Source organism: Camelina sativa, chromosome 3 (genome assembly GCF_030686135.1).
Source record: "Camelina sativa cultivar CO46 ecotype springtype chromosome 3, ASM3068613v1".
In the NCBI taxonomy this organism is placed as follows: Eukaryota; Viridiplantae; Streptophyta; class Magnoliopsida; order Brassicales; family Brassicaceae; genus Camelina; species Camelina sativa.
In genome coordinates, this window is record NC_141882.1 from 507,665 (window position 1) to 519,504 (window position 11,840).

Genomic DNA, 11,840 nt, shown 5'->3' on the forward strand with positions numbered 1-11,840 from the left:
TCTTTGTAAGCATCCAAGTTTCCGACACTCCAAAGTCCAAAGTCCAAAGTCCAAACATTTCCCCCAAATAGTTTAAAATCAGTGATCACTTTAATTTTGTCTAAGGATTCCTTTCATCTTCTTCTACTAAAGATATTTTAACACGTTATATAATTACTGTTACTATATGTTAGTTTTGTAAAGTAGATCAATACTAGAAAGAGAGAAAAGTAGAATTATTCTACAATAATTTGAATCGGAACGGAATTCGATCTTGGTTCTGTTTCTCGTTTAGTTATAGCTGACCAAATAACCAAAGAATTCAAATAGAAACGCGAAGCATTGAGCATATGCGAAAAAGATAGAGAGTCAGGCCGAAGACTCTAAGATATTATTTTGTTCTTTTCCAGATAATTGCAAAAATCTGCATGGAAAGTGAGATCTAAAGTCGATCGAATAATATTATGACAAATGCATCTTCACACAATTGACTAGCTTACGATTCACGTTTACTACTTTTCTTGATAGTATAAGATTTTCTTATTGGGGACATGTACCTAATACATACTGATCTATGATAAGATTCTCAAAGGTGCATTTTGGAAAGAAAAAATAACAATTATTCGACCTTTTTCGTCCATAATTGAAGGACCAATTCGTTATTTCCTGTCATCTTTTTGTTTCTTTTCATCTCATCCTTCGTCATTGATTTTTTTTTTATTCGCCACGCACATATCTCTTTATATATATATACAACACAATAGAATAAAATATAAACATGATGCCATGTCAAAAACATAGTGTTTAAAATATTTATTTATATGTGTATTTAACCTTATTATATAAATAAACTAATTACTTATCTTTATCAATGTATATATATATATATATTTTTTTTTAATCCAATAAACGGTCTGTTCTAGCAAGGCAATCCAAGTGACTTCAGTTTTTGAACCCCGTGGGACAAACGAGATAGAAAATGTTACACAATGCTCAAAAACGTGTAGAAATGTCAAACAGTTGGCCAATCTATTCAGGGCGATCTAGCATCTGAGAAATGTTCCAAAGACTTGCGTCGTCACCTGACGCAAGGAGAAACATTGCGTTACCCATTGAAGTGCGTCGAGCTCAGCGTGAAGGGGAAAACGCCGGTAATGCAATGTAAAGATAGTGTCGAATAAGCAAAATGGGGTACGGCCAATTCAAATCCGAAGCAAAGCCCAATATTACCGCATCAGCAAGCGGTACATTAGTGAGCAAGCAAATTTGAGACTGGGCCTGACGCCTACCAAATAAGAAGACCCAAATACCAAAATTTCCCACCTTTATAACACATTATTAATAATGCTCTATATATATTATGATAATACAGATCGATTCTGTACTGTTAAGTATTCTTTTTGTCAACATACGCAGGCGATTGGATATCCAACACACATGAGTAGGTAAGGTATATTACGGAAGATTTGAACCACATCCACACCAATCAAAGGAAAAATCTGCAATAAATTTTACAAGTATATATATTTTTTAAAATTGAATTACAAACATTATGGTATAATAAAGTCTTTTTTTTTTTGGTTTTTTGGTTTTTTGGTAAATTAAATAGCGCCGTATTTCTTTGTGAGCTAGTAAGATACGTGAACCCACAAAATTGACCTTTTTTGGACGGTTCGCAGAGAGAGAGAGAGATCCAACGAAACCAGACTCCGTTGAAGTAAAATTAAGAGGCATCACAGGGTTCACGTTTTCCACCAGTGACCGACTTAAGTGACCCGCGACGTCACTTTAGCAGAGAGCCCCACCCGATTATTAACTGAAAATCCAAATCCAAAAAGATCCGATTATTAGATTTTGCAGTATCCATCCATCCAGAACCAGAATCATCATACAGCAGAATACGAAGAAGTAAGCCAGGTGGTCGGTTCGGCCGCCGCCCATCCTAAACCGGGCCCGGTCTAGTTAACATCAATACTGTACTATACCAATCCTTTTCCCGGTAAGAAACTACGGCGCGTGTATGTCAAGCACCTTTCACTCTTTTTTCATTAAATGCCAAATTCCAATTTAATGACGACATCCCCCCCACGCATATACACAATTCATTCGCTCTTTCTCTTGTTAACTCACACAATTTCATCATCCTCATACAATAAAGAAAATAAAAAAAATTACAATTTTTTATTAACAAAGTATATTGAGTATATATATATTTTTTTAATGTATCAGTTAATGAATTTTTAGGACTACGCAAGTTTGGTTTTGTAGCTGCCAAAAATATTTAGTAACATATGATTTAGTCCATGTTTAAGAATTAGGATTGATGAACATAACAAACAAAAGGAGAAGAGAGAGAGAAGAGACAAGGACAGAACAAAAGCCTGCGAAGCCTCCAACGGTATTCATTGTGGACCAACCTTAAGTGTGGGACGACTCTATCCATCTACATTCATTTTTTTTATATATATATTGTATGATTTTGCCCATTGCTCTATTTACCACGTCACATTTCTATTTCCATACATTTTTAAAAAAATATGTATATATGTTTTTTTCGTTTGAGAAAATTATTCGATATCACGAAATATAAATTCTCGAGTTCGTACGGTTTATTTACCTTAAGAATGATTTGTTTGAAATAGTCATCGACTCATCGGGCAAAGGAGAGCTTTGTAATTAGGGTTTATGTGAACATACCCTACCAACACTTGTCTCCTTTCGTTTATTCCTCTTTGAAACGTGCTTTGATCATTCATATCAATGGATGGACCGTATCGGTCATTTCATCCTTGATTTCTAGTGCATACGACTTCTTTTAAATATATCGAATGGAACTAACACAAACTATATATTGACTCAATTATTTTAATCATTAATTGACCAAAATAAAACTAATTTTAACACACGGAAATTAAAAAGAAACAAAAACCCCAACGACTTTGACTGGAGCTGTTTTCCTTTTTCTCTGACCACTACAAATCTCTTGAGTTCGTTGCACATCTATGTAGCTATAATGATAGAAAAATGTAAGCTGGAATCGTGTGTAAACAAGTTTTTCTATGACGATCATCAAAACCAGTGCTGATTTTTCTATACATGCATCTTTACATATGTATACGTACGCGGTACAATCGCCTGTAAGTATTTATTAATACATATGTGTGTGTGTACTATAGAGGCTATATAAACACGATCATTTATATAAGGTATATACAAACCGTAATTCCAAAGAGTAATACATACATAAATAATCTTACGTTCTGAAATAGAATTATAAATTTTGAATAGAAAGTTAATTATAAAATTTGGACTTCCCTTAATATCTTTCCGATTTCCTTAAACATAAACTTCTGACCTTTGGATCTACACTAATATTCAGTTTAGCTAAGTTAAGTCAGTGTTATAATCAGTTTAGCTAAATAACGTCAGTGTTATATTCAGTCTTCTCTATATATATAGTTTTACTTTTTTTTTTTGGGTTTGATGAAAATAACTTTAAAGAGGTCTGAACAAATTGTTTGAGGCTTGATAACAAGACTTTCTGTAACCTAGCTATTAGATAATTTCTAATTATACTCATACAGTATATTATGTGTATGTATACTATATAATGTATATGCACTTTCTAGTTTTTGCCCATATTATATTTGGACCTACTTCTTTCAATCTATGTATTCGTTTGAGGTGATTAGAATTATGCACATAATGTAAACTAATTAAGACTCCTAGACTTTGGGGCACACATGACAGTTGTTACCATCATCAACATCACATAAACCTGCTCCATGCAAATGGACTCTATTTTGCACCTACTGATAACGACCTTCTCGCTATACACACATAACTTATTAATACACTATATATGAAAAAAATACACTATATATGCAAATTCACACGCACACATTTCTATATTAAATGTTACTATACTTACATTATTTGATAATTATGCATATCTTTAGTATGATCTAATGTCAAGTTTATCGAGGATTTTGATTTATCCTTAATTACCAATGTGTGTGTTATACGACTTTGTAATGTCAAATAATGTGTTATACGACTTTGTATTATGTATATATTTAATCAAAATTAGCAACTATTGACAAATAAAATATATAATAGATTCCACTGGATTCCACCAGAGAATTAGGCTAATTAATTACATTGTACATTACTTTGATTTCATTTATAGAATTTAATCATTTTTCTATTGATATATCATAAGTTTGCTTATATATATAATCTCAAACCTTTCAAGTTTCATACATCCATAACCCATTTTAACTGGATAACTAAATATCATAAAATTTCACAACAACAGATTTTTTGTCAAGAATAATACTACAATTTGATTTTATACCATAATCTTTGGTGAATATTCTCTAAAAGTTTAGTAAAGTCTTCCCAAATTTTGTGTTTCCTTCATTCTGAACTTTTAAGAACCCTTGCTAAACATACAGTTTAGGAAATTTGGATTGAGGATAATTTTGGAAACCAAAACATAAAATATGGCACTTTTAAGACATTGTACGTGATGAATCTCGGTTGAGTACTTGTGACAATAAAGCACAAACTACATAACATATTCACATATACCTTAATTTTTTCTATAGATCAGCTTTAAAAGACGACCAAATTCTTAGCATATCTCTATGGCTATATATAGGAAGTACGTTGTGTGGAAAAGTTTAAATTGAAAAAAAAAATTCCCAAGGGGCCGAGCTCCTCCAAGTTGATAAAGAAAAATACACACAAACACAGAACAATATATATATATACATATATTAATAATCAATAAAGAAAATAGGTGAGAAAGAGATCGAGAAGTGTGGGGATGCAAAAAATGTGAGGCTGTTTTGGACAAACTCTAGAGAGTGAGAGTAGTGAGAAGTGGTCCTTACTCGCTTCCAAGTTTACTGTTGTTGTAAAATTGTAACACTTCACCTTCTCACTCACCTTCTCATTTATGTTTGCTTCCCTTTAAATCCAACCCCTACTTTAACCATTTTATTCAAATCTTACATATATGCACCTCATATTTATACCATATGGTCCATATCTAAGATACTTACAATCAGTTAATGGTTTTAAAGCGCTAGAGATTACAAATTGACATTGTATATGGGAGATGCATGGTTCTCCGATAGAATTTGGGATGCAACATGATAAACTCTGAAGAACTGGAATATCTAGGGTTTTTGGGATAATATGGAATATGGGTATGAAAGTATCTATATTTAGATATGAATACATATTTTAAAGAAAATCTGGATATCCAATATTTCTATGATAAAAAAAAAAAAAAAAGAAGCTAGAGATATATAGAGTCGGTCAATTAGATTAGAATGGGAAATATTCCTTAAGCATAAACTATAAGGGGATTTGTTTTTCAATAAAATAGATGAGGCCAACGAGATATTATATATAGGTAGAGAGGTCCCCTTTGTATTTAAGCTGGTGCAGCTCGGTAAATAGTAAAATTATATTATACTTATTTGATTTGAGCTTTGCCTTTATTAAATTAAAGAACGAGGGCTGCAGGCCAACTTTTTTCGAGCCATACTTTATAATAACTGATAATTGTGTATACATTATATTACAGACCCTAATTAATCTCTCGGTTCGAGAAAAATAAATCTGGTTAATGACTTTATTCTTTTAACAGAAAAGACTTGAATCAGTACTACGTAGCCGGACTGAACACATATACAGTTCAACTGTTGTAGACGTACGTGATTAGTTTTACTTGAAATGTTGAAAATTTGTAATAATAATTGACGATTCGTCAAATACAAGACCCAGGTCGAGTTTTTTTTTTTTTTTTGTTCAACTGATCGGTCAAGTTTTGAAACGAATTTGAAGTATCATATTCGTCTGCACGTGCTTATCAATTGAGTCATAGCTTTAATATGTACTGATGACATGTAGTATAATACTATTATACTTCTAATATAAATAAACGATTAAGCTGTTTAATCACTGGGAAATATTTGACCAGGTGTGGCAGATTTAGACATTTTCTTGTTGTCTCAAAACATCAAACGCTCTTGTTACGGATGTTGAATTGTTGATGATTATGACACATGTGAATAGAATAATAAAATAATATTTTGGTCATTATAATGACTCTTGCTATACAATTTTGATTTAGATTTATTATATTATATATTTCTGAGAAAAATTATATTTAGATCAGTTTTATAACTTAGATGTTTTTCTTTTGGGAATGATGATGAGCCTGAAACAAACATCGTATAAGACATCGTGATCTGAATATATTTTACATAGATGTGTATTAAACATACACACATGCATATACATGAATGAACATATACTTGTATAGATATAAAAAACTTATACACTTGCATTTGATTATTTTCGTTTTGTTTTGTTGTGATTGATGTATATGTAGATAATTTTGGACCACAAAAAACATGGACACATCATAACCAAACCTACTTCCCCAAGTGATTTGTAAATAACTACATATTTAACTGTACACAACAAAAAAATGGGTAATTATGCGCAACTAATTTGTTTTTCTTACATCGAGATTATCAAATCTTCATTATTTAATCGTTCTTATAACATTATTATACTGTTAACCCATGTGACTCGATCTGATAAACCAAATGTGAAATCAGATAAACGCAATTAGGAACAACCCAAAACATAAATCATGATTAATCATGTACTAATGTTTAAATCAGCGTTATTATAAAAGAATAAGGCCATGAATGTTTACAAGTTTTTAAGTGGTTTTTGAATTTTAGTTTCTATTTTTTAGATTTTAGATTTTGGTTTATGGTTTTTAGATTTTGTGTTAAAAATTTATTAAAAAAAGAAAAATAGAAAAAAGAATTCAAATAACGCTTGAAAATGAACATAGATTTTGGTTTTTCTTTGAAAATTATCAAAAACTAACAAAATCTGGATTCTCTAATTTTTAGGAAATCTGATTTTTTCATAATCTTGATTGGCTTTAAAGTAGATTTTTGAAAAATCTAAAACTAAAAACAGTTTTAAAATCTGCAGCCATTCAAAGCCTAAGTGATTTATTTTTTATAAAAAAAAAAAATTAGCTTCTCATATCAAATAAATGATTTTCTCGTCGCATTTTCAGAAACCTTCACATTTAAACTTGTTCCCCATTTTGTTTAGTAAAAATTTGAGTTCCAATACCGTTCGGATAATAACATAACACTAAATTTTCTTTTGTAGTACGTAGGTTTCAATAGCTAATTTTCTTCAAATTCTCGGAATAACGAATCGGCTCGACGAGGATAAGATCCACAAACTTAGATATGAGTCGAAGGCTTTATAGCCAGAGACGGTCCAGAATGTTACATCATATGTGTGTACACATTTTAATCATGGCATGCCAACAACTGGAATAGTACTTTTTGAAAAAAAAAAACTTAAAAGAAAACTTGAATAGTAGTAGGTAAGGTTTATATTTAATTTAATGTGATAAATTGCGTGCATGCATATATTTTATATTGTTTTTGTGGAAAATGTGCATTTCTTTTCTGATAAATACTGTACGTAAATATATATACCTGAATCACGTACTAACTTACAAAAACTGTATACGATATAAATTTAAATTGTTATAATTAGTGCTAACCAACAATAATTGGTAAGAAAAACAAAATTAGATAAATACAAAAATAACATTGCTTTAGTTAACAAAAAGGAAATAGACACGTATACTCATTCTAATACCAAAAAAAGGATCAACGGAATCTCAAACACCCGTCGACAACTACATACACATGTATACAAAGATTTGAAATTTCAATACAAAGAGCTAATTCGAAGCCTAATGAAAAGGACAAGAAGCTCACATGACCCGAACCATATCATTCATGGGCCCCTACGCATTACTCGGTACCAATCTCACTCTCTCTCTCTCTCTCTAAGACTTGAAACTCTATCAAGAATCTCAAGCCACCATTTTTTTCTTCATCCTCATAAAGAGAAAGAGAAAGATCCTCTTGTTTTGCAAGAACCCAATTTGAGTTCCAAGTCCTGATTTGCTTTGATCTTTCTCTTTCCTTGATTTCGTTTGTTAGTCAAACAGAAGATATATAGTTCTCTCTATATTTTATATATGCATATATAGTTTGCTTTCCGATTCTAGGGTTTTCATATTTCTCCTAAATTTTCATGGTCAAAGGAGAAAATCAAAGAACCAATCGAACGAAGAAGAGAAAGAAAACTTCAATATCAAAATCTCTCTCTCTCACTCTCTCACTTATATTATAAGGTGAGACCACATCAGAACTTTAATTTTTTTTTTCTTCCCTTCTTTTAATATATTCTTTGAATTTTTTTTTTCATTAATCCATCTACCCTTTTTTATATTTGTGGCTAGATTTTCGTTTTGTTAATTTTCCTCTCATTAATATTTTATCTATCTATTGTATGTTGAAGATCTCGAGTTGAGTCATCATCGTCAATGTCTTTGAAAAGCAGCCGCAACAATTCACAGATTCAAGAACAAGAGAAAGGTTTAAATTTCATCAAGACGACTCACTAAGAGAGAGTCTAAGTCCCATCTAAAGATTCAGTCCAAGAACCGTCTCATAAATCAGATAATTCGTCATGGATCTATCCCTAGCGCCGACAGCAACAACAAGTTCGGACCAAGAACAAGACAGAGACCAAGAATTAACCTCCAACATCGGAGCAAGCAGCAGCTCCGGCACCGGAAACAACCTTCCGATGATGATGCTTCCGCCGCCGGAGAAAGAACACATGTTCGACAAAGTGGTAACACCAAGCGACGTCGGAAAACTCAACAGACTGGTGATCCCTAAACAACACGCGGAGAGGTATTTCCCACTAGACTCATCTAACAACCAAAACGGCACGCTGTTGAATTTCCAAGACAGAAACGGCAAGATGTGGAGATTCCGTTACTCGTATTGGAACTCTAGCCAGAGCTACGTGATGACCAAAGGATGGAGCCGTTTCGTCAAAGAGAAGAAGCTCGACGCGGGAGACATCGTCTCTTTCCAACGAGGCATCGGTGATGAGTCCGAGAGATCGAAGCTTTACATAGATTGGAGGCACAGACCAGACATGAGCCTCGTCCAGGCACATCAGTTTGGTAATTTCGGTTTCAATTTCAATTTCCCGACCACTTCTCAATATTCCAACAGATTTCTTCCATTGCCGGAGTATAACGCCGTCCCGATTCACCGGAGCTTGAACATAGGAAACCACCAACGTTCTTATTACAATAACAACAACCAGCGTCAAGAGTTTGTAGGGTATGGTACTTATGGGAATTTAGCTGGAAGGTGTTACTACACGGGATCACCGTTGGATCAGAGGAACATCGTTGGATCAGAGCCGTTGGTTATAGAGTCAGTCCCTGTGGTTCCCGGGAGATTAACGCCAGTGATGTTACCTCCGCCTCCTTCTACAGCGGGAAAGAGACTAAGGCTCTTTGGGGTGAATATGGAATGTGGTAATGACTATAGCCAACAAGAAGAGTCTTGGGTGGTGCCACGTGGGGAAATTGGTGCATCTTCTTCTTCTTCTTCAGCTCTACGACTAAATTTATCTACTGACCATGATGATGATGGTGATGGTGGTGATGATGATCAATTTGCTAAGAAAGGGAAGTCTTCATTTTCTCTCAATTTCAATCCATGAGAAGTTTCATCTTTTTTTTTCTTAAATTCTCTTTTTTTGAATCTCTCTCTTTATATATTATTTCATTAGTCAATCTTCTTCGTTAGATTCTAGCTAGTAAGAGGAAGAAAAACGATCTTCTTCGTTTGTTTAATTTTTTTTGGTTATGAGTTTTGTTTTTTCGATCGACATGTTTCTTGATGTTCATCACTAGGCTTTTGTCACCATGTTGAACTCGTATTTGTATATAAACTTATATATGAATATGACTTACATAAAATAACATGTTCACATGTCTCAACTTTTTTTAGCTAATTTAATTATATCCATAATATTCGTTGTAATTCATTGTTTACTCATATCATATTCATAAATTCTACATTAATCTTAACACTTGCACACTAGGTGAAACTGCCTCTACCCTAGACTTCTAGCTTATATAGCCATCAATAAAACAGTGTTCATCTTGCTTTCTTTATTTTTTTCAATTTTAAATAGAATTTGAGATTTATAATTTGATTGAGTGGGAAAAAAGCTTATAAATTTCATGAATTGTACTCTCTACACTGACAAAGTGTTTCATGGTACATTCTAAGCTAATGGGCAGGTCCAAAAAAAGCCTCTCTTTTTCTCTCTCTAATGGTCCTATATTGTTTGTTTGGTTACTCTTGTAATTTTGCTCGGTTAAAGAGATTTTTGCAGGTTATGGGCAGAGCAAATAAAGAGAAGCTAGCTATGGAAGAAGGACTGATATCCATCCATATAGTAATTCAATTTATAAATATTAAAAAGAACAAAAGGTATGATATGTTTTCACATTGTTTGACTTTTTATGATCACAGGTTCATTTAATTTCTCATTTTACTAATTCTCTATTCTTGTTTTGTTTTTAACCTTTGGTCAATATCTTTGTTTGGTTTGGATTGTGAATTGAAGTGATTTTTACCAAATCAGGCATCTCAATATAGATCTCCTCAACCCCATGAGTTCTTTTAGAATGTAGATTCTAAATCATTTGTCAATTACTACTATATATATACGTATGCCTCTGAATCACTACATATATACCCACCCCATATACACACATGCAGTTTAGACATGTACATGTATAATTAAATAGATGTGTTATAATAATTTACGTGGAACTTTGGAATGCAGTCCTTAGGGAATATCATTTTCAGGTAAATAAGAAGAGAGGATCCTGGAAGAATTACTATATATTCTATAGCCCATGTATATATAGAGTATCGTGTCGAGTTATAAATTCTTGCATGCAAGATCAAAATGGAGAAAGTCATTGGCAGAATGGCAGATTTGATTTCTCTACTATTGTATAGACATACTCCACACCTTTAGCTATTTTATCCAAATCATTTGTGGGTTTTAATTATTTTTCAGGATACACGCTATATATATACAAGTACAACACACACATACACACACACACACATATATATAGCCTTTTTGTGCACAATATTCCATGTAACTAAGAGAGTCGTAATTTTACTAGATGTGTTTTTTCCCTTTTTCTTTTTAGCTGCTAGTTCGATTTGACATGGCAAATTTGTATGTCTTCCGATAAGTATGAGTCGCGCGGGGTATTATTTGTGATCGAATTATCCTATAATAGCTAGGATAATGTTTGAGCCTGCCACTATAATAAGTACCCCATATAAATTGAAGATCATGAAGAGGGTTAAGCGTGTGTATATGAGTACTCTATATATGTGTGTTATGATTGGGTAGGCGTATATGTGTATATAAGTACTCCATATACAACGAACATCAAAGAGTAATTAATTAGATAAGATAGACATGGAGACTAGCTCATGTAAGCATACACATGTATATATGTGAATTACATATGTAGCCCACATATCTTCAATATAGGGAACAAAGTTACAAAGGTAATATGTTTAAACAAATTTGCCAAGGGATGATACAATAAATGGAATATATAAATACGTATTAATTCCAAATAGTCTACAAGTAGCTAATATTCAATGTGTAGATGTCTCAAAAGGCTGTCAAAAAAGTATAAAATGTGTTTTTATATTCAAAAGAATGCATATTAAAGAAGATATAATGAAATAAAAAGGGAAGTATTAGTGAAAAGTACGGATGGAATACAAAATTATTAAGATGACAAAAGCAGACAATATTGTAACATATCTAAATGATCAGTTTGTGTAAGAATAAAGAGAATAAATGACATGCTC

At 32.5% G+C, this 11,840-nt stretch overlaps 1 pseudogene across 1 annotated transcript; it reads left to right on the forward strand.

Moving 5' to 3' along the window:
• The first annotated feature begins 7,835 nt into the window (after positions 1-7,835).
• Positions 7,836-9,901, forward strand: LOC104759505 (B3 domain-containing transcription factor NGA3 pseudogene; annotated as a pseudogene). The gene is made up of 2 exons (XR_015594741.1): positions 7,836-8,245; positions 8,413-9,901. The product of XR_015594741.1 is annotated as a B3 domain-containing transcription factor NGA3 pseudogene (transcript).
• The last annotated feature ends 1,939 nt before the right edge of the window (positions 9,902-11,840 follow it).